Below are 23,697 nucleotides of genomic sequence, written 5' to 3'. Positions count from 1 at the left end.
GATCAAATTTATTAAAATGAAAAGGGTTCCATGAGAATGTTGTCAACTTTCTAGTGATATTATAGCTGTCAAAATATGAGTTTAATGGGTCATTATTACTTATTTTTAAATGAAGATATCTATAAAGTGCTTATTTACATACTAATTGGAAAATGACTATAAATTTGAAACCATAAAAAATTTTTGAAATCCAAAAGATGCATCACATTCTATAGTTCGCCTACTATAACAATTTTTTTTTTTAAAAAAAACTTGTTAATGTTTTGACTTAGTTAAGGTGGCCATACATGAGCCTTTTTTTTTTTGAAAATATTGTAGCAAAAAAATCATAATTAATTTTTTTTTGGAATAAAAAAATCCAAAAATATGTGTCACATATAGCATGTGTCTATTTCTTATATCTAGAATCTTATAAAAAATATTCTATTATGATTGTGATTAAGGTGGTCAAACATACACCTACTTTTTATGTTTTTCCTGAGTTGTTTTTACTACTACATTAAAATACACACTTGTGACTAACTAGATTAAATTATTTTCAAATAAGGCCTAGTAGTTTAGAAGCTATATTCAGTTTCCTACATATTTTATTGTTACAAATTTTTAATATATTTTTCTTAACTAGCTCAAAATTGCATGTGAAGTTGATATAAACCTAATTTGCTAATTTTAGATTGCCACTTAGGGTTATAGTTTGGCCCACCACAATCCTGCACACACTTTCCTCTTACTTTTTCTTTTTCTTTTCTTCTTCGTCTTCTTCTTCTTCATTTTTAGAGTTGGTGTAGCTTACTAGATTTCCAACATTAGCAACATAGTCTTTAAATGGGTCCTTTGAAGTATCTAACACGATCCTTGTACTATCCACTTGCATGGTATTGGTACTAATGGAGACTTGTGGAGTTGATTGTATCATAAATGTAGTTGCTGCTATAGATTATGTAGTCTTCTCTACTAGTGTTTTCTTCACTTCAGTCACATAGATTGCTCCGCCTAAATCTTTGCTAGGGTGTGGAATGCTAGATGTGGATGCATTGACTTTCAAAATTGTTGTTTCAGTCTATTTATTTACCTCTTCATAAATGCCACCCACCAAAAAATTGCTCTCCTTTTATTCCCTTCATTATTTTCTCTATGTCATCTTCACTATTTACTTTAGAGAATTTACTAATCATATTTGTTATGATTCTTTTATGTTCCTTTTCTACTCTTTGTCTTCTATTAATCAATTTATTATAAAAATTTTATGGAATATCTTTTTGTGTCTCCTGAAATATTTTATTTACTAAGATAATATGTCTAACTACACCATTCTCTAGTTGTAATCTATCCATATTGTTAAAAAAATTGTAATACTTATCCAACTTTACAAAATTACTTTTATTAATGATTTGCACATTCAAATTAGACACAAGATACGATGATATAGAAACCTTCCAATTAGAAAGTAAAACTCAGGTGTGGAAATACCCACAAGCTTTAGTATTGTAGTATAATCTTAACCCACTAAGGATTACAATTGACCACTTCTGATGATCTTCCCTATTAGGAGAAATAAGGACTGTGAAGTCCACCTTGTTAAAGGATTTACAAACATATAATGAAGTACTCTATTACGAGATTTGCAAAAAGACTATTAAGGATTTGACCGACGCACTTGTTAGGATGAATCAATGGCTGATCTCTGATCTACAACACTAATTTGCTAGATGATATTCCATTTATTGCAATGATCGCCTAGTTATTATAGATAAATCTTTGATGTCCCTTATACTACTTGTATCCTTGTTTAATTCACATGCATACACTCCTCATTCTTCTTAAAATTCCTATTTGGATATGACATAATGCATTACATATATATCAATCCAATTCAACCTTTTGGAGTTGGTGACAGTACCAAATTCATCATAATTCACAAAGTTAGCCCAACTATTATAACTTGGGTTTTGGAGACAAACTTGGTGATATTCTGATACACAGAAAACACTGTCAATTCTCAACAAACTCTATTACTTGATTGAAGTAGAAGCTCAATCCATATTGATCACTCTTCAAGTAGCTTGAACTCAGTCAACACTATATGACTCAGTGAACATTGAGAAACCTGATAGCTACTAAATCACTTAGTTGACATTGCATGATTTGATCAACAATAGATTCACTAAGTTAACACCACGAGCTTAACACTAGAGCCTTCATCATATCTACTAGATAGCTTAGTAGACACTACTACACTTGAGCTATACTATAAACTATCTTTGATGCTCATTAGATGTTGTGTAGCTTGGCATGAGAACTACAAATTTTCTATTTACCTTGGTAGTAACTGAGACACCATTTGACTAAGTGTTGAGTCACTGATAGACAAATTGACCTTAATATCAACAATCTCCCCCTTTGGCATTAGTGACAAAAACATGTATCAAAACAAAAACCTGAATACTCAAAATTACAAGTCAAAACTTCTTTATCATGATACTGTGTCTTCAAATTAGTTTTGACTTCCAGTAGTTGTAGCTTAGTAACATACTCTATTTTTCTAATTTTTCAAAATTTCTTTGGTAAAGATATTTTCTGCTTATCTGTACATGTATCTGCATATCGCTGCACTACTCCCCCATACATATATAGCATTCTCTTCCTTTATTATAATATTCATACAAAAAATATTAATATGTTTACTTCTCCCCCCTTTTTACATAAATTTCAAAGGTGTGTAATATCTACAAGTTAATACCAAAATGTGACAAGAAATTAGAATGTACCTTTAGAATTAGTACAATAATCTTGTCCCAATTCACTTGTAATACCTTACATGCATGCAAGGCTATTTTTTCTTCTACTAATAGTTCCATCATGTGGTTAGATATGGAGAATTTTTTATCATGGATGAGATGATTTTCATGTGCAATGTGCCTTTGCAGTGCATAAATGTTTGGAAGAATCATGCCCTAAATTTTTGTAAGTGTGGCCCTAATTCTAGCTTCTTTCCTCAATAACTCATCCTAAAGATTTATTAAATATCTGGTCTTTGTAAAATGTGTAGAAATATAACTTAGATCAAGTAATAGTTGGTGTGCGCTTGACTTCATATCTTCATCTATCTTGGATAATTTATCCTTGATCTCCTTTGTGAAGATAGATGTGTCACTCAGTTTGACAAACAATGAAAGAATATTACTAACAAATGTTTCTAGTGTAGCAAGAATGTTAGACAATTCTACTTGATCTATTGCAATCTTTAGGGCAACTTGCGCCAACACTTTGTTTTCAAACTTCCTTTCAGCTCTTTGAAGGATTTTTTCCTATCCATTCAAATCTTTATTATACTTGTGGACAATTTCAGCTATTTGATCAAGAGATCACCTAGGGTATCCATTTAATCAGGGGTGAGGGTAGAGATATCTCAATTTGGAATAACTATGTCCTCATCTAGATCAATTTATTCCTCTTCTTTGTTACCCTTAACCTTTAAAATGGTAGAAATAATTTCTTTACCCTTATTGAAGACTTCAATGCTTAGTTGAGATTTCTTCTCAATTGTCATTTCATTAGCTATGATACACTCAATATTGAAACTATTGTAGAAATAGATGAAATAACAATAAATGTAAAAATAGCAGTAACAATAGGAATACCTTGATGTTGCTCGGTCAAGCCTGATGTTGGAGGGACTTGCTGGTCCACAAATGTAATGTTGGTCACTTCAGTCAATGAAATACTCAATAGTACAGATCAAGAGATTGGTTGGGTGTTTGGTGTAGTAGTGCTAACCACAACCAAATCATTAGAAGCCTTGTTTAAGCCTAAATGCACAAAGTCTTTTCTTAGAGAGTGAGGAAATGAGGTCATAACTAATTCTTCAATCTTCTTTGCATTAGTTTCTTCAATGCTCTATATTTTTGGAATACTTTCCTCAGTGGCTTCCTAACCTTCTTCCTCATCATGAAGACCAACATCATCTATCTCATCATCTCTTATTGCAACATCTTCTTATGCATCCTCATCTACAACATCCTTATCATCAACATGCACTACAAATTCAATGGGTTTGTATAAACCCTAGATGTTCTTCCATGTGGTAGAAGTAGACTGCACCACATATTCAATGTCCTTAAAGAAATATTAGACATGTGTTGAATTTGAGAGTGAGCTTCTTCTCATTTTTCTTCAAGGATTCCTTCACCTCCTTTACACTGAGACTTGGCATAATTTGTCTCAAAGTTTGTTCACAAATATCCTTGGAAGTTTTCATTGCATTGTTCCATCTAGGTTTAACTACCTCCAAAAGTTTATCTAAAATTTGTTGTGAAAGCTCATAAGGTGAGTATTTCCATTTGCCCAATTTTTCAATAAATGCATCTTCTTATTTTTTTATTCATCACTTCTAGTCTCATACTTAAGAGACTTAAAACATGCCATGCTTGCTCCATCATCAATATTCTTTAATTTTTCTTGAAGTGTAGGTGCAGACCTTTTGAAGATAATCTATTTGTCTTCATCTTTACCTAACTTCAACTTCTTCTTGGACTTGGCTACTCTTCTTGTAAATATTGCAAGGGAGGACTTAGTAGGTTTGGTCATAATAACCTTCCCCTTCTTCTTGGGAGGCTCTTCCTTCTCAAATTTAGTTTCCTCTACTTCATCCTCTTCATCTTCTACATCATATCCTTTTCCCTTGGTAAGCATAAGAGGATAACTTGATGACTTGGTATTTGTGATTATTTTCTCTATCCTCTTTCTTCCTTTTCTTACTACTTTAGGTAGCTTTATCTCAAACTCAATTCTTGTCGTGGCTTCATCATAGGTCCCAACATAGGTGGCTTTAGGATCCACAGACTCATTTAGTAGAGCTTTAATGATATCTTGATGTTGGAAGCATGAATGCTGATGATATCCCTATGGGGGAGTATTGAAGATATGTTACTATGATGATATGTTACATTCATGACTGATTTTTTGATTAATGTCAACAAAGTAGTTTTCTATGGTATCTAGTAGAAGAAAAACATAAAGATCAAGTTGGTACAAATGGATAGTTGAGTATTATCACTATCTAAGGTTATGGGAGATACTTCTGAGTATCTAGTATATGTAGTTAACATTAGATGAAGAAATTTTAAGTCTAGAAGAAGTTATGAAAGTTTTGGTGATGTATGTTCTAAGATAAAGTTTATAGAGACATGTTCTGTTAAACTTGTCATATCTCTTAGTAGAATTGTAATTATGAGAATCAAGGTTGAAGATGTGAAGAAGACATATTAATGATGACATAGCTAAGCTCACTTGTCATAATATTGTGTGTACAAGAATATATTTAAGTTGCAAGATGAAAGATTAATGTTATCGTTAAGTGTAACATGTTCTTAAAGTAGTCCTATACTAATTAATTGAGAAGGTCTAACACCTGACTCAAAGAATTATTTTATGGACTCAATATAAAGGAAGGACATTTTACTTTATCATGAGATAGTAGCAGAAGTCATTGTAAGTAGCAGAGAGGGCGAAATATGAAGTTGAGTAGAGTAGAGAAGAAGTGATGGATACTTCATTGCCAAGGTTTAATTGTGTGATCTAAGGTTTGATATTTGGATTTAAGGTTTGTGACTTGGTCTACAAGGTTTGATAGTGATTTTTTTGGTTGACAGAATAGAGGAAAGAGGAACATAATTGTAAATTAATTTTTTGACTAGTGAGCTCTTCATGTAATTGAACTTTCATGTTTGGATAGTGGGCTCGTCTTGCATACATTGCACTACAACTCCTAACAAGGTTTCAATCTCCTATCAGGGATTCAAATTCTCCTAATAGGGACTCATATGTACTAGATTTTGTAATAGACTCCTAATAGGGTCCATCCTCTAATAAGGAATATTTTTATTAATACATCTTCTTGTGGGAATCGTTCCCATTGGGGTTTTCCTTCTGATCAAGGGTTTCCCTAGTGAACATATCTAGTGTAATTGTCTATGTGCATCTTTGTATGGTTTTTGTTTACTTTGGTTGAATGGTCAAGTTTATTTAAAGAAGATAAATGTTTTAATTGTTTAATAACTAATTCACAGCCCCCTTAACAACTTTAGGAGATCCATGGTGAGCATGTTCACAAAAGATAGTTCAGATTTTGATGGAACAAATTATGAGAACTAGAAGGAAAAGATGAAAACAGATCTATTGTTTATGGGTCAAGGATATTGGATATTGACAAAACATAAAAAATAATACTTTTTGAGAAAGATTTGGAAACTTTTATTGAGGAAGAAAGATATCCTTTTATGTGCAACATGAGAGCTAGAGAAGCCCTATTGACTGCACTTCTTGAAATTGAATACAATTAGGTAAAGTCACTCGCTACTTCACATTTGATTTGGAAAGCTTTGGAAACTATTTTTGAAGGTGATGAACATTCTAAGAAATTAAGGCTACAAAGTTTGATTTGTGCAATTCAAGATGCCAAAATGATGGAAGATGAATCTATAAGATCATATGTAGCTAGAATATTAGAAATTACTGCAGGTATTAGATCTCAAGTAGGAACCAAAGAAGATGATGAGGTGATATGGAAAATATTGAAGAGCTTAGCATCACCATTTAAGTCAGCAGTTCAAATGATACATTTGTTGATATCTTTTAGCAAAGATTTCACAAAGGAGATATTTCTTGGAATACTTCAAGTAGTTGAAAATGATCTTAGACAATTTGGAGAATTGACCCAAACTAAAATAGCTTTCGATGCCTTGAACATTCAACCTAGTCTATCAAAGAGCACAAGTGCTAGAGGAGATCATGCTAGTAATAACAAATAAAATAAGGACATAAATATTGAAGAAGGAGTAGCCCTTCTAGTAAGAAAAGAAAAAGGTGGTAAGAAAATATTTAAACATTGTACTTGTGATGAATATGGTCATTATGCATCTAAGTATTCTAAAAGAGAGAAAAAGTATAAAGGTAATTTCAAACCTAGAAAAGATAGAGTGTTTGTATGTAAATGAAGAAAATGATTCTGATGAACAAGCAATAAGTGGTAGTAATGATGAAAATAGATTTGTAGATATTAAAGAAGAAAGTCTAGAGAAAATATCTTTGGTATCATAGGTTGAAAAGAAATCTGATTAGATAATTAACCGTGGTTGTTCACATCATATGACTAATTATATGCCTATACTTGTACTTAATATTAAATTCCTACAATACTAATATTTACTATGCTATTGAATTGTAGGTGTCTTCAACAGTAGCAGTGCATAAAGATAGAAACAATTTTAAGGAGTGAAACCAAAACAATTCTAAGAAAGTTTAGTCTCTAGGATTTTTGGTAGTTGTGTACATAGAGTATGGTTTTATCAATGATATAAAAAAGGACTTTCTATTATGCACAATGATGTACATTGTGTACCTTTTGTTCCATATACATAAATTTCTATGTAATATATATATATATATATATATATATATATATATATATATATATATATATATATATATATATATATATATATATTCATATTTATATCATTCATTTGTAAATATGATGATATTAGAAATATGAACTCGTTGATTTATTATATCTTTTCACAAGGTTCACTAATTAGTGTTTTCATATTAAATATATTAATGATACATTCGTATAGACATCTATGTAATGACTTAGCCTATTAGTCCATATTGGTCAAAGGTTGATCAAAATGGTCAAAGTAGTCAAAGTTACTAAATAACATGGAGGGAGCATAAAAATTATATTTTTAGTTCATCTAATTAATATTGGTCATGTTTTTAATGTTTGGGTGAACCCTAGTGACACCATTGTTTTGACCACGGAGAGCCTAGACCGTTCGAGATCACTCTGAATTGGAGTGTCTCCAAGGTACCCTAAGCATATTAGGGATGTGATCTTCCAATGTTTGTAACTCAAAACTCATGAGGTCTATTGATAAACTATTAGATGATAGAGTACTTTCATATTGATGTCCATAATAACCTCTCTTAGTTCTGGGAGATTCAATTTCATTTGGAATTGGCATAACGATCTCACTTGATGCCAAACCTTGCAGTGTTCCTCAATGAATTTGTGCACCATTGTGAAACTTTTTGAACCATTTTCCATGGAATCATTTTTGTCAAAAATTTTAACTCTAGATTGATGGTTGAACCCTAGTGACAACACTGGTTTGACCATGGAGAGCCTAGAACATTTGTGAGAACCCCAAACTAGAGTGTCTCCAATGTTCCCTAAGAATGTTTGGGATGTGGTCTTCTAATGCTTGTAACTCAAAAATAGTGAGGCCTATCAATGAACTATCATATACTAGAGGATTGTGATATCAATGTGCACAATAAATTCTCTCATTTCTAGGAGATTCAATTTCCTTTGGATTTGGGACAATGATCTCAATCGATGCCAAACCTCACAATGTTCCTCAATGAATTGGTGCAACACTATGCAACTTTTGAACCATTCATCATGGCATCATTTTGTTGACTCAGTTAGCTTAGGATGGTCGAGTAAACCCCAGTGACACCATTTTTTTGACCACGAAGAGCCTAGAACATTCATGAGCACCCTAAACCAGAGTGTCTTGAAGGTGCCCTAAGCACGTTTGGGTTGTGATCTTCTAATGCTTGTAACTCAAAGCTTGTGAGGCCTATCGACAAACTGTTTGATACTAAAGCATCATGATATTGATGTATACAATAACCTCTCTTAGTTGTGAGAGATTAAATTTTTTTTGGAATTGGCACATGATCTAAGTCAATGCCAATCTTCACATTATTCCTCAGTGAATTGGTTCACCATAATGCAACTTTCAAACTGTTCATTGTGGGATCAATTCATTAGCACAATTAGCTCTGGATGGTTGGTGAACCAAAGGGTCACCATTATTTTGACCACAAAGAGCCTAGAAAATTTATGAGCACCCAAACTAGAGTGTCCCCAAGGTGCTCTATGCACGTTGGGGCTGGGAACTTCTGATGCTTGTAACTTGGAACTCGTGAGGCCTTTTGAATAATTTTTAGATGCTAGAGAATTGTGATATTGATGTCCATAATAACCTCTCTCAATTCAAGGAGATTTTATATATATATATTAGCACAATGATCTTGGTCAATTCCAAACCTCACAGTGTTCCTCAGTGAATTGGTGTAACAGTGTGCAACTTTCAAAGTGTTCATCAATAGAAAGCTTGCAAACACCACACATCGAAGTGCCCACAATGTGCATTAAGAACTTTTGAGAAATGATCTTTGAGGGTCGTAACTCAAATCCCTTTCGTTTCTTTTGTTAATTGTGCTCATGGTTAGTTGTGAATGATCTAAGTAGATGCCAATGCTCACATTATTCCTCAGTGAATTGGTTCACCACTATGCAACTTTCAAACCATTCACCATGGCATCAATTCATTGGCACAGTTAGCTTTGGATGGTTGGTGAACCAAAGGGTCACCATTATTTTGACCACAAAGATCCTAGAACATTTATGAGCACCTAAACTAGAGTATCCCCAAGGTGCTCTATGCACAGTGGGGCTAGGAACTTCTGATGCTTGTAACTTGGAACTTGTGAGGCCTTTTGAAAAATGGTCAGATGCTATAGAACTGTGATATTGATGTCCATAATAACCTCTCTCAATTCAAGGATATTTAATTTTTTTTGATATTAGCACAATGATCTTGGTCGATTCCAAAGTCCTTAGTGAATTGGTGTACGAGTGTGCAACTTTCGAAGTGTTCATCACTAGAAATATTGCAAACACCACACATCGAAGTGCCCAAAATCTGTATTAAGAACTTTTGAGAAATGATCTTCGAGGGTTGTAACTTAATTCCCTTTTTGTTTCTTTTGTTAATTGTGCTCATGGTTAGTTGGTGTTGACAAATTTCAAGGGCTTGTGTTCACTTCTGGTTTTTTTTCTTAAGGATGGATTTTGGTTTTGGGGTTTCTTAAATCTTTGGAGGAGTTAGATTCTTTTCTATTAGTGTGATATTGATTTCATAACGCAGGAACAAGATTATAATGAACAAGACTACAATGAATAATATTTCATAAACCATATACAAGACTCCAATGAATGAGAATTCAATGAACAAGATTCTAATGAACACTATAAAAATAAAGAAGATTCCATGCCCTATAGAAATACACATGCACACTAATTTACAATAATATAATATATCAAAATATATAATCATATATAAATTTGATGCAAATGTATGTTAAAATATACATCCGTATAGAAAATATGGCACATGTCATCAAAATATGTCTATGAAATCAAAGTATATACATAAAATATGGCATATGTCATTTGAAAATGTACCCTAAGGCATCCCCAAAAAACTATTATATTGTAGGTTGTGGGAGGATCATCAAAATGGAGCATCTTAGATCCACTCTTTGAACTTGCTAGATCTTGTATCAATAAAACAAGACAAAATCCAAGTAAGACTAGTTTATTAATGATTTGTACATATAAAATATAAATTTATTCAAAAGCATATTGATCAATCATGAAGGAAACTTCATTTACCTCTCTCCCCACCTTCCTTTGCCACTTATGAGTCCTCGTATTTGTCCTCAATGAAAGAACTCACCTCACTAAGTTTGACCTAAACATGTGCGTATTGTTGTCAAATTGATCTCATACTTAAACTACAATGTTATCAATTATAACATAATAAATTAATAACATAATAAAGAATTCAAATTATAATTTAGCTTAGGTGATATCTAATCGAAAAATATTTGCTGACTGAGCAGAGATACAAAGCCCTACTGACCCCCCTCCATCCCATCAGTTGTTTCCTACGATAGTTAAAAATATAGCTTTTGCAATTATGAAAATCATTACTTTATATTTTATGAACATTAAGATAAGTACCAAATAAACCAAAAATATACATACTATAGGGCCCTCACTATGAATGGGAATGCATGAGAGTCTATGATGGTGAATCTAGGTATTTGCATCATCAGAGGCCACCACCTATAAAATAAACAATACAACAATATTTCATTAGTACAAATAAGTAAAAAGTACATATCTCTATATATGTATTCAATGACTTTAAAAGATATAATTAGCTTCCCCTTGTCATTGGTCATTGGTGCAACCCCCTCACATTATCCACCACTGATAGGTGTGTTGGAAATATTCAAGATATGATAGGTTACTAAGAGGGGAGGGGTGAATCAGTAACTTCAAAACTTTAAAACATTTTCAGCATTTTAACCATATATACTATTCACCATTCATTCATCTAATCTACTACATAAGTGAGAGATCAAATATCCATAACACATGTACACAGTGATTTGGTTACCCAAAAACCTTCCAAATAGAAAGTAAAACTGGGGTGGGGATGATACCCACAAAACTTCATTACTACAGTATGAAGTTGGCTTGTTAAGGCTTACATTGATCACTTCTGGTGATCTGCCCTGTTAGGAGCACAAAGGACCACTAGGTCCACCTTGTTAGAGGATTTACAAATAGACACTAAAGTATGCACTATGTTAGGAGATTTATACAAATATTGTTAAGTCTACCCTATTAAAGGATTTACAAAATTGATTCAGCTGTTAGGATGAAATAGTGGATCTACTTACAAACTTGATTTCCTGATTAGATCCTTGAAGCATATATCACCTTTTGTGACTGATGAATCATGACTACTCCTTGTCGACCTTGTTGAATACTCTTCTCTTCTGCTGATTCGCAAAACATTACATGTCTCTCTTGATACTTTTTAATTCACAACCATACATACTACAAATGATATAATACATTACACATATACCATTCCAATAATTACAATTGCAAGGTTGGCCAGAAAATAAGTGAAAAAAACATTACTGAGTCAGCCCAATAGAAAATAACTCGGGTTCACTGAACTAACTCGGTGACCTTCTGATACTTGGCATCCACTACATTACTCAGCATCATCATGCACTCGATAGAAGTGAAGGCTCGGTCCATACTAATCACCTGACGTAGTTCTAAACTTGGTAACCATTGGAGACTCGGTGGATATAGTATCACTCAGTAAAAATTGAATCCTTCATTTACCTTGCTTTCACTTGGTAAACATTATACTTTCATTACTCAGTAAGCACTACGCTTGCATCCCTCGGTAGACACTATGCTTCCATCACTCGGTAGGCACTGTGCTTCCATCACTCAGTAGGCACTGTGCTTTCATCACTTGGTAGATACTGCAAAGCTAGGTGACCATTGTAAACTCAGTAGACACTAATGGATTGTACATTCACTCGGTAGCTATACTCAACTTGGCTAACACTAGAATGCTCGGTGTGAACTGCGAGGCTCAGTGTAAACTGCTTAAGTGATGAATGTACAAGGTAACCACTGAATGCTCGGTATACATTGTAGACTAAGTGATGAGCTTGGTAGCTATACTGATATAGATAAGTGTTGTCACTAATGGCAATAATAACTTAGTGCCAACAATCTCCCCCTTTGGCATTAGTGACAAAAACACTTATAATTTTTCAAAATTGATCTTTGTAGAAACTATTGCATATAGAAATGAACTTATGTACACATGCAAACTTTATTGTGTGCTAACTCCCCCTATCACTTATACTAATGATTCTCCTTTGATTCTCCTCTGAATCTCTCTTATAAATCTCTCCCCCTTTTTGATAGTAATGCCAGAGGACTATATATATACAATTTATATGGCTACACCAAAATGAGATAGAAATTCTTGATGTACCTTAAGAATGGTTGCAAAAGTACTATCCCAACTTTGCTGCAAAATTTGACAGGTGGAGAGAGCAATTTGAACTTCTACTGATAATTGGATAAAGTGATCAGCCACTTAGAAGTTTTGTTCTTGGACCAATTTTTTGCAATGTACAAGATGTTTTTGCATTGTGTCCATGATAGGAAGGATCATGTTTTGGATGTCTATGAGTTGTGACTAGATCCTAGCTTCCTCTCTCAATAATTCTGCCTGAACATATCTGATCTTGGTGTGATGAGAGGTTGTGGAAGAGGAGTCCACCTTTAGCTTGGAGGCACTTGATTGCATGTCAATGTCAATCTTATTTAACGTATCCTTTATTTCTTTGGTAAAACTAGAAACATCACAAAGTTTAGCAAAAAGTGATGTTGCATTATTAAAAGAATTTTCAAATTTTCCCAAAAATGTTGACAATTCAACTTGCTTTATTGCTATCTTTTGAGCAATGTTCTCTAGCACCTTATTATCAAATTTCTTTTCAGCTTTCTCAATAAGTTTTTCTTGTCCGGAAGAATCCTCATTGAATTTTTGTATAGCCTCTTCTAATTGAATCAAAATGTGTTGAGTAGAATCTACTTCAACACCTATAGCATCTGTAATTATATTCTTGGCATTCTCAATTATTTTGTATTATTTATCCCTTTCAGGCCTTAACTGCTTTTGCGTAGCTTTCATCTCTATTAGTTGACTAGCTAACCTCATCTCTTCAATGGTAGCATTTTCATAGTCAATCTTTGGAATTACTATCTCTGTGTCTAAGTCAATGTCTTCTACAAATTCCTTTCCAGTGATTAGAAGTCTTAATGGATGCTTTTGTTTCACTTCTGTAATGACTAGTTTGACCTTAGGAGTAGACACAATAGTGGAGATGGAAGGGCTAGCAGTAAAAATTGGGATAGGATTTGAGGATCGAATGCCAATAGGAGTATTAACCAGATCAAAAATTGAAGCACTTCCCAAAAATGGTATCATAATTGGTAGAGTACCCATAGTAGAACTAATTGGAGTGGAAGTGGATATAGATGATGCTAATGGAAATAAAACTGTAGAACTTGCTGGAATTGATGAAAAAAAATTGTGGACCTTACTAGAATTGATAAAGGAACTAAGGAGGCTGGCTCGATAGTTGAAGAAGTGATAGACAGCTTGGAAGATGAGTTGCTTGGCACCTCTATTTCAGATACTTAGATTTGGGAGGTGGCCAGTGAAGATTGAGCAATTGATGTGGCAATTGTGCTCACAATCTCACTTGCAGAAGCTATCTCCAAAGTGGATGTAACAGTCTTGGGTGGAGAGTGAGGAAGGGATGAAATCACATTTTCTGCAATTTTAACTGGATCTTCTTCTTCCTCATTTTCTTCTTCCTCCTTTTCTTCTTCTTCCTTGTCTTCTTCCTCTTTTTCTTCCATAAGTGCATGTAGCTCTCTTGGAGTAACTGTGATGGATGGAGTGCTATCAAAATCATCCCTGTCACTACTGTCATCATCCTTGTTCTCAACTGGATTTTAACTGGGCTTTTGTAGATGATAGATGTTCTTCCACATGTTTGTTGCATCATTTACAACATGCTCAATGTCTTTAATTAAGATCAAACATGTCTGAAATCTAACCATCATTTTACCTTCATGGTTCTTCATTACTACCTTTATTTCTGCTCCAGTGAGACTCGATAGAAGATTCTTCAAAGATTGCTCATATATTTATTTAACCATTTGGGTGGCTGACTCCCATCTCGTTTGCAATCTCTCCAACAGTTATTTGGAGATTTGAGAGGCAAGCTAGTCCCAGGAGTATTTCCATTTACCCATCTTATTGAGTAGCAGTTCCTCAATCTGCATTTTCTCAGCATCAGTTCTTGTTTCAAATTTCAATGCCATGAAATTTGCGATGCCAGCTCCTTCTTCCAATTGTTTAAGCCTTTCCTCAAATGTGGGTGGAGGCCTAACCAGTATAGGTTCCTGCTTGCCTTTTCTGGTTCTTCTGGAGAATATTGTAGTAGGCTTTTTCTTAGGTTTGGTAATAGTTACCTTGCCTTTCTTCTTTGGTTGTTCCTCTTTAGATTCATGTTCTTCTTTTTCTTCTTCTCCTTCTTCTTCTTCTTCATCATCTTCTTCATCCTCACCTTTTCCCTTGGTAAGCATAAGAGGACCGGTTGCAGTTTTCAATTTGGCTATCTTCCTCTTGCCTTTGCTTATGGCCTGAGGTAGCTTGATTTCAGGCTCAATTCTGGCCTTAGCCTCATCATATGTTCTGAAGATTGGTTGCCTTGGGTCTACTGACTCATTCACCAATTCTTCAATAATATCCCTAGTCTCATCAATATTTACTTCATAAGGAAGAGGTTTTACCCATTCTGACTACCTGAATGTATACCTTGTCACAGTCAACCATAAAGCATACATCATCTCTATAATCTTCAACCAATTTTGGTGGAATCCAGAACCTGTTATTCATTCTCTCCTTGAAATATTCAAAGTAATTATCCATGATGCTATCAATATTTTCACCCATTTCTGCTACAAACTCATTAATTTGATAAAGAATGGGAATGTCTTTTCTCCATACAACTATTCCTTTTCATGAAAAGAATTTTTGAATATAAAAAAATAAATAGATCAATAAACAACCAAATTTGCAAGGATTATTCTTTGAGGTCCTTATACTCTCCATATTCTTGTTTAACTATTTCAACAGTAATTCAGATAGGTTGAATTCAAGATTCTTCTTTATGATTTTGAAGGCCAAGTCCACAGCCTCACAAGGTACACTGTTCAATCAGCTAGAGCTATAGATTTTGGGGGCAATGACATGAATGCAAAATCTTAGCTCCACATCTGATATAGTGTTCACCTTCAAACCTCTACCATCCCACTCGGCTAGGGTTATCTTCTGCAACTCATCTCGACCTAGGGTTTTGGTGGTTTTTTCTTTGTTAAGCATGGGGAGACCCGTGATTTTGCAAATCATCTTCTTTGTAATTAACACTGGCTCTTCTAGCCATAGTTGCCCATTGTGCACCTGACTCAAAATATACCTAATCCATTTAGTTTGTAAGCTTCTAGGAATATGCGAGATATGAGTCAAACCTTTGGTTTCAACATGCTTGTATTCAGGCTTTAGAGATCCATCTACACTCATTTCTCCTAGGGCATTGTCCATCTCTAGGTTTCCAATTTATTGAATAGAACATTTGAAATGAGTATGAATATCATTGATAAGAAGTACCTTAGGTGGAATTTGTGATTGAGCTCCATTCAGGTCGAGTGATTCTGCAATGGCCGAAATAATTTTGAAGTTGGGTGCTTTCCATTCTGTACCCTTTACCAACATTTTTTAACCTCTTTTTTCCTTGGTGTCGCTGCTACTCCCGGATGCCATTGTTGCTCAGTAAGTGTAAGAAAATTCTGAACAGATTTTTCACTTTTTAAAAAAATTGCTTGAAATCACTTGGAGTCCCTTGGAATTTGCTTGGGAATCACTGGAAATTTCTTAGCTCTGAAATTGTGATGAAGAATGAAATCGAATTCTACCCTTTTGATAAAAATTTTCATAAATGCTTGGTACAAAGGTAGATGAGATGACAGAGTGTTTGACAGGCTGTCATTCATTTGCTCGGTAGAAGCTTGCAACTTGATGGTCGAACAAAACTTTTAGTTACTCCTGACCTAGCTCGACAAGTTCTTCAATTGACTTTCCTCGGTAGATGCAACTTGGCAAAAGATACACTTTCTTTGATCTTTGTGTATTTGGAATACTGATTTGATCAATTTTCTTTCTTGCATTTGGAACTGCTCTAGATATAGCTTGATGATACAGGTCCAGATCCTTTATGAATCTAATTGGAAATGATGGAGTCACCCACTTCTTGAGTGACATTGCCATCACTTAAACTATCTTGCTTGGTAGATTTTGGAATCCACTGTTGCTTCATTTGCTTCCGAATGTTTTCAGCTTTAGCTTTCTTTTCATCTTCAACTCTTCCAATATTCATGCAATTTTTGGCTATATGACTGAGTTCAGTGCATGTATAACATCTTACTATTGTGTCTCTTTTCCTTCAGTGACGCCTTGAGTAGACTTTGCCAATGTGTCCATATTCTCCACAATAATGACATCTGCACTAGGTATTGTAGCCCCATCCAAAGATTGCTTTAGCAAGTTGTTTAGTTGGATTGAATGATTTGGATCTACATTGGGATGCCTTGTGACCATGCTTCTTGCACTTGTGAGAATTGCCTTCAAATTTTGGTTTCTCCTTGCATTCATTAGCTTTATGACCATGCTGACTGCAATTGTAGCATTTACCATTGAATTTACCTTTTCCATTGCTCCAACACTTGTTTGATGTCTGACCTAGCTTACCACAGTGATTGCATGTAGGTCTTTGATTCTTTTGGGCACCTTGTTTGGAAGTTTCACCTTCTTCCCTGTAACCAAGTCCAGCTTTACCTTTTTGTCTATGAAGATTCTGCTCACTTTGTTGATTTAATTGGGTCATGTTTGTTTGAAATTTTATCATTATCTCATTGATTTTCTTTTTAGATCTTAAGTCACTTTTTAAGCTTTCATTGATTTGTCTTTCAGTGATTAGATCATTTCTCAAGCTTTCATTCTCAGATCTTAGATTCATTATTTCTTCATTTGCATTAGATACTTGATCTACAAGATCTTCATGCTGAAGAGATTGATTATTTCTTGTCTCTAAGTCTTCAGTTGCCTTTTTTCTCTATTCCAAAACTTCACATAGCCTGATTGATTGGATTTCTTATTCTCTTTTAAGCTTTCTTACTTCTTCTTGCAGGGAACCATTCTTTGCTAGGAGTTCCTTGATTGCCTCATTAGCTTCATTTGAGCTGCTTGATGGTAAAAGGTCTTCAATATTTTCTTCAACATACTGATGATCATTCATTTGTCTTGCAAGTTCCTTCCTTCTCTTCAGGGATTGAGAAAGATGCTATTTTGTTTCTTTGAGTTGAGCCATGGCCAATTCCATATCTATCTTTTCATTTTCAATAGCTTTGTCAAGTCTGAATATCTCCATTGTCCTTGATCTTTGCTCAAGCTATCAAACTTTTATCATGAGAACCACAAAGCTCTGATACCAATTGTTGGAAATATTCAAGATATGATAGGTTACTAAGAGGGGAGGGGTGAATCAGTAACTTCAAAACTTTAAAACATTTTCAGCATTTTAAACATATATACCATTCACCATTCATTCATCTAATCTACTGCATAAGTGAGAGATCAAATATCCATAACACATGTACACAATGATTTGGTGACCCAGAAACCTTCCAAATAGAAAGTAATATTGGGGTGGGGATCATACCCACAAAACTTCGTTACTGAAGTATGAAGTTGGCCTGTTAAGGCTTACATTGATCAATTCAGGTGATCTGCCCTGTTAGGAGCACAAAGGACTGCTAGGTCCACCTTGTTAGAGGATTTACAAAGATACACTGAAGTATGCACTCTGTTAGGAGATTTATACAAAGACTGTTAAGTCTACCCTGTTAAAGGATTTACAAAATTGATTTAGCTGTTAGGATGAAATAGTGGATCTACTACAAACTTGATTTGCTAATTAGATCCTTGAAGCATATATCACCTCTTGTGACTGATGAATCATTACTGCTCTTTGTAGACCTTGTTGAATACTTTTCTCTTCTGCTGATTCACAAAACATTACATGTCTCTTTTGATACTTTTTAATTCACAACCATACATACTACAAATGATATAATACATTACATATATACCATTCCAATAATTACAATTGCAAGGTCAGCCAAAACATAAGTGAACAAAACATTACTGAGTTGGCCCAACAAAAAATAACTCGAGTTCACTGAACTGACTCGATGACCTTCTAATACTCAGTGTCCACTGCATTACTCAGCATGGTCATGCACTCGGTAGAAGTGAAGGCTCGGTCCATACTAATCACTTGACGTAGTTCTAAACTCGGTAACCACTGGAGACTCAGTGAATATAGTATCACTCGGTAAAAACTAAATCCTTCATTTACCTTGCTTTCACTCGGTAAACATTATACTTTCATTACTTGGTAAGCACTACACTTGCATCCCTTGGTAGACACTATACTTCCATCACTTGGTAGGCACTGTGCTTCCATCACTCGGTAGGCATTGTGCTTTCATCACTTGGTAGATACTGTGAAGCTAGGTGACCAGTGAAAACTTGGTAGACACTACTAGATTACACATTCACTCGATAGCTATACTCAGCTTGGTTAACACTAGAATGCTTGGTGTAAACTGCGAGGCTCGGTGTAAACTGCTTAAGTGATGAATGTACAAAGTAACCACTGAATGCTCGGTATACATTGTAGACCGAGTGATGAGCTCGGTAGCTATACTAATACAGATAAGTGTTGTCATTAATGGCAATAATAACTTAATGCCAACAAGGTGAAACCTGCAAGAGAAAAAAGAAGATGAGAAATCATGTGAAATAGAATATCAAACAAGAAATTAATGAGTAATCAAATAATAGATACCATAGAGGTCTCAAGGCCAATTGAAATGCTCAAAAGTGTGACGACATCCAAATAATGTACATAATATTCTTAATGTACATAACTATGAAGTTATAAAACTATTCTTAACATAAATATTTATTCAAAATTAAAAATGCTATGAAGAATTAAATTTATAGACTTACTTTAATAGAAGGAGCCCATGTCTCTACATTGAAAGTCAAAATCAATAATGGGACCCAAACAAAGATTATTGCACATAACGCAAGTATGTGACACACAGACATGCGAGGAAGTGTCAAATGTACTAGCGCCAACATCATCAACACAAGGAGACAACAATGACCTGGTCTAGGTAACTAGTAGACTGGTCAAATGATGAATGACTCTAATAGATGTCATGCTAGCCTCAACAATGACATCAGGATGTTGGACTAGAAGAGTGGGGTGGATATTAAGGGGGGAGACAAATGTAGTGGTTTTCCTCTACTTTGCCTCAAGTCTATCCTGTGGAGCTCCATCTCCTACACCATATTCGACCTCATGCACCATTAATTAACTTTCAACCCTTTGATAAACTCGTCATATAATGTTTTCCAAAAATATATGGGCACCTCCATATTGTTCTGTGGTGATTTTTCAAAAACCATCTAGTAAAAATCCCAAATATGAGTTCTAATGGTTGCAACATCATAATCCCAACCATCATCAAACTGACGATGCATCTCATGATGCCAACAAAGAGTTCCATCATGTTGCTCAATAAGAGTCTTACTATTAGCCACAATAGTATTAAGGGAGGCTAGTGTGGGAGATAAACTGGGGATAGTGTTATATTATTGTTGCACAAACCTCAATTGATTCATATTTTCTTCAATTACGTCATGAATTTAGGGAGGGTTTTGAGGAGGTATTGGTAGTTATGGGTTTTTTTTTAGGATCATTTTTCGGTGGGGGATTGTTTGGAGGTTGGTTAGGGTCTACCATGCCTATTTATAATACAAATGAATGTATAATTTTAATTTTAATAAATAACTTATAAATAAAAATAAAAAACTTCTATTTTCATTATAATAACCTAAATTAATATTTTAAAAAAAAACTAAATCAATAAAGAAATGATAAAAAAGGAACTTACTAATAGTTGGACACAATTGGGAGTGAGAAATTTGCAAGACCATATACTCAATTTTCTATCTATTACCTGATGCTAGGGTCATGATTGTTGGTAACAAATAACAAAAATAATGCTAATTTTTTTTTTAAAATTATGTACAGGTCCGGATATTGAATACCTGATATGGCTGGGTAGCTATTTTTTTGCTTTGATATTAGGAATGGGGGGAAGAAGTCAAAGAAAATTCCAAATTGCTTTGGATATTTTTAGACTAGTTTTTTTTTCCACGTTGCTAGTTTTTGCCACACCATGATCCTATAGATACTCAAGAAGAATAAAGAAGAAGAAGATAAAAGAATAAAAGAAGAGGAAGATAGGAAGAATAAAGATGCATAAGATAAGAGGAGAAAGAGAGAGAAAGGTTAGAAGCAGAAAATAAAAATAAACTTGAAGAGGATGTGAAGAAAAAAACAATCGAAAAGGATGAGTTAAAGAAAAAGAAAGAAAAAGATGAAAAAAGAAGAGGACAGAAAGAGAAAGGATGAAGAGAAGAAAAGAATTGAGGAGGAAAGGAAGAAATTCGAAGAGGAGAAAAAGAAAAATTAAGAGGACGAGAAAAGGAAAGAAGAAGAAGAGAAAAAGAAGAAAGAGGGAGAAGAGGAAAAGGAGAAAGAAGAAGAGAAAAAGAAGAAAGAGAAAGAAGAAGAAAAGGAGAAGTAGGGGAAGATGGCCTTGGTAACATCATTGGAAAACTTAATTGATGATGATGATGAACAAGACCTAGTTTCACCTTTAAGTAAGTTATTTGAAAAGAACAAAAAAGTCAAAATCTTTGAAAGAACACTAAGCATTTTTTTAGACAAGATATAAGAAGTTACATCTGTTAGAATAATAGATACTAAACTTAAGGAGAGAGAAGTAAAGTACATTTGATAGTGAACATACTTATTTGGCTAAGATAGTAGCTAATCAAGCATAGATCAAGCATGATGCACAAATGTGAGGAATGACCTGCAATCACTTGATGCATGCATCAAGGAGATGAGAATATGCTTAGAAGATGGTAGAAAATTGTATGGACAATGTACTTTGTCATACAATTACATAAAGGACATGAATGATGAATTCAGTGCTAAACTAAATGAGCTACAAGTTTTGACATCTAGATTGCAGCAGCCTCACATAGACATTGAAGATTTAGAGGTAGAGATTGCACACGTACATGATGATATCAAATCATTAAGCTAAGAAAAGAGAGAGTGGCTAAGAGGTTCTCTTTGCTAAGAGAAAATTTGACACTAAAAATTAGTAATGTGCAGAAACAACATGAGGAATGCCTTGTAGCCAAGACATCTTATCATAAATTTATATATACAAACTTAAATGCAATTGAGGTGGCATCCTATGGACTATATGCATTACTCATTATATCAAAGGTAGCAAGGGACACCTAGGAAAAAGAGTTTGAGAGATTGAAGAGAAGCTTTGTGGATTGTATATCTAGAATTTCAAGTTTGGCATGAATTAGAGGTAATACAATTTTGACTTGTAAATAAGTTTTGGCACCTTTTTCATTGATATTAAAGTGGGAGCGAAAGGAAACAAAAATTGTATAGAAGTTATATAGATATATAAGAAATATATGATTATATAGTTATGTATGGAAGGAAGATTAGTCAAAGGGGGAGTTATATAATGTAATTTAGAGATATAAGGAAAGATGGTTAAATTTAATGATCCAAAAGATTTTTATTTTGAAAATTTTGATAGGGCCAAATTTTGTAAGGTTTTGATGCTATAAGTTTTTGGAACTTAGCCAATTTCCCAATATGTTACCATCAATGCTAAAAGGAGAGATTGTTGGTACTTTGACTAAGGTCTACATTGGATTTTGTCATTTATGTAAATATTTCTTTAGTATGAAGAAGACAGATCTTGAAGATTAAGTTATGACATTCATACTTAGAGAACTGTCTTAAGCACTATATAGGTTATCTAACAGGACAAATATGGTTTTGGTTGGTGAACTTTACATAAAATATATTGGCATGTGCACAAGGGAAGGTAGTATAGAATACTATGATGACATACGCTAGAGTGCAAGTCAGTATGGACTGTATAGACCAAGTTATGAGAAGATTACTAGCTACGACAATATACAGGCAAAATAAAGCATAACAAAGAAATGGGTATTTTGGGTTAAAGAATTATTTTCTTTATGAAATTATTACTTAAATAATTTGGAATGACATCCTATATGTTAAACCTAATTTATCGAGATATAAAAATATATTTTGTAAAGTATGTAAAAGCATGAAGGCCGACTGGGCAATAGTATTGTAATTAAAAGGGTATAAAAAGATAGTTTGGAAATGTAAAATGTGTGTGTGTGTGATGAGTTGAAAAAGTGATTTTTATGTGAAATGTGGTATGTGAATTCTAATCTATGATAAGAGGTATGCGAAATAAGACAAAGTTTTTTACATAGCAACAAAAGGAAAATAATAGATATTGAAGATATCATCAAGCAATGTAAAAGAGGTTTTTATATCTATCTCTCTATATTAAGGAACTTCATTACATTTTTCATATTTGGGTGGTAGGATCATCTTTCATATATTTTTTAATTGTATATAACAACTCCTAATAGAATTGAGGCTTCTAATAAGGCCTAAGTCCTCTAACAAGGACCAAGACACTATACGGATGTAATAGACTCCTAATAGGATCAATATCTTTAACCAGATATTTTTGATTAGTGAATCATTTTGTGGGTATAGTCCCATCAGGGTTTTCCTTTGGCCAAGGTTTCCCTAGTTAACAAAACATGGTGTTTTGAGTTCTCTTATTGTATGTATATGTTTCTGTTCAACATAGTTAGTTTACTTTTATATGCAACTTATAAGGTAATTAATAATATTCAGTTTTTGGCTAAAGTTTGTAGAGTACTGACTCATCCCCAGACTAACATGGAGAAGAAACAATTCGTAATTTTTTCTTGAAGTGGAGATCACCCAAACCTTCAAGTCAACCACAAAAGTGAAAAATATAGTTGTGAAAGTTTTGTTGAGCCAATAGTCATTGATCAACTTAATAAAATTTGGGTTCTATTGGTGATCGAGTGGTTGATCAACTTCATGAAGATGAACACTCTACCATTGATCTCCTATAGATGCTAGGATTGGTTTAGTGTGCATGGTAAAGATAATTTGATATTCTTTTTTTGGTTAATGCAAAGATTTTTACACCTAATGAAATTATTGCCTCAATGCATCTTGATTTCCAATATTTCTTTTATGATAAAAAAAAAT

This window comes from Cupressus sempervirens, chromosome 10 (genome assembly GCF_028749045.1).
Source record: "Cupressus sempervirens isolate cs-2001-9-10 chromosome 10, ASM2874904v1, whole genome shotgun sequence".
NCBI classification, from domain to species: Eukaryota; Viridiplantae; Streptophyta; class Pinopsida; order Cupressales; family Cupressaceae; genus Cupressus; species Cupressus sempervirens.
This window is presented reverse-complemented; position numbering follows the sequence as displayed.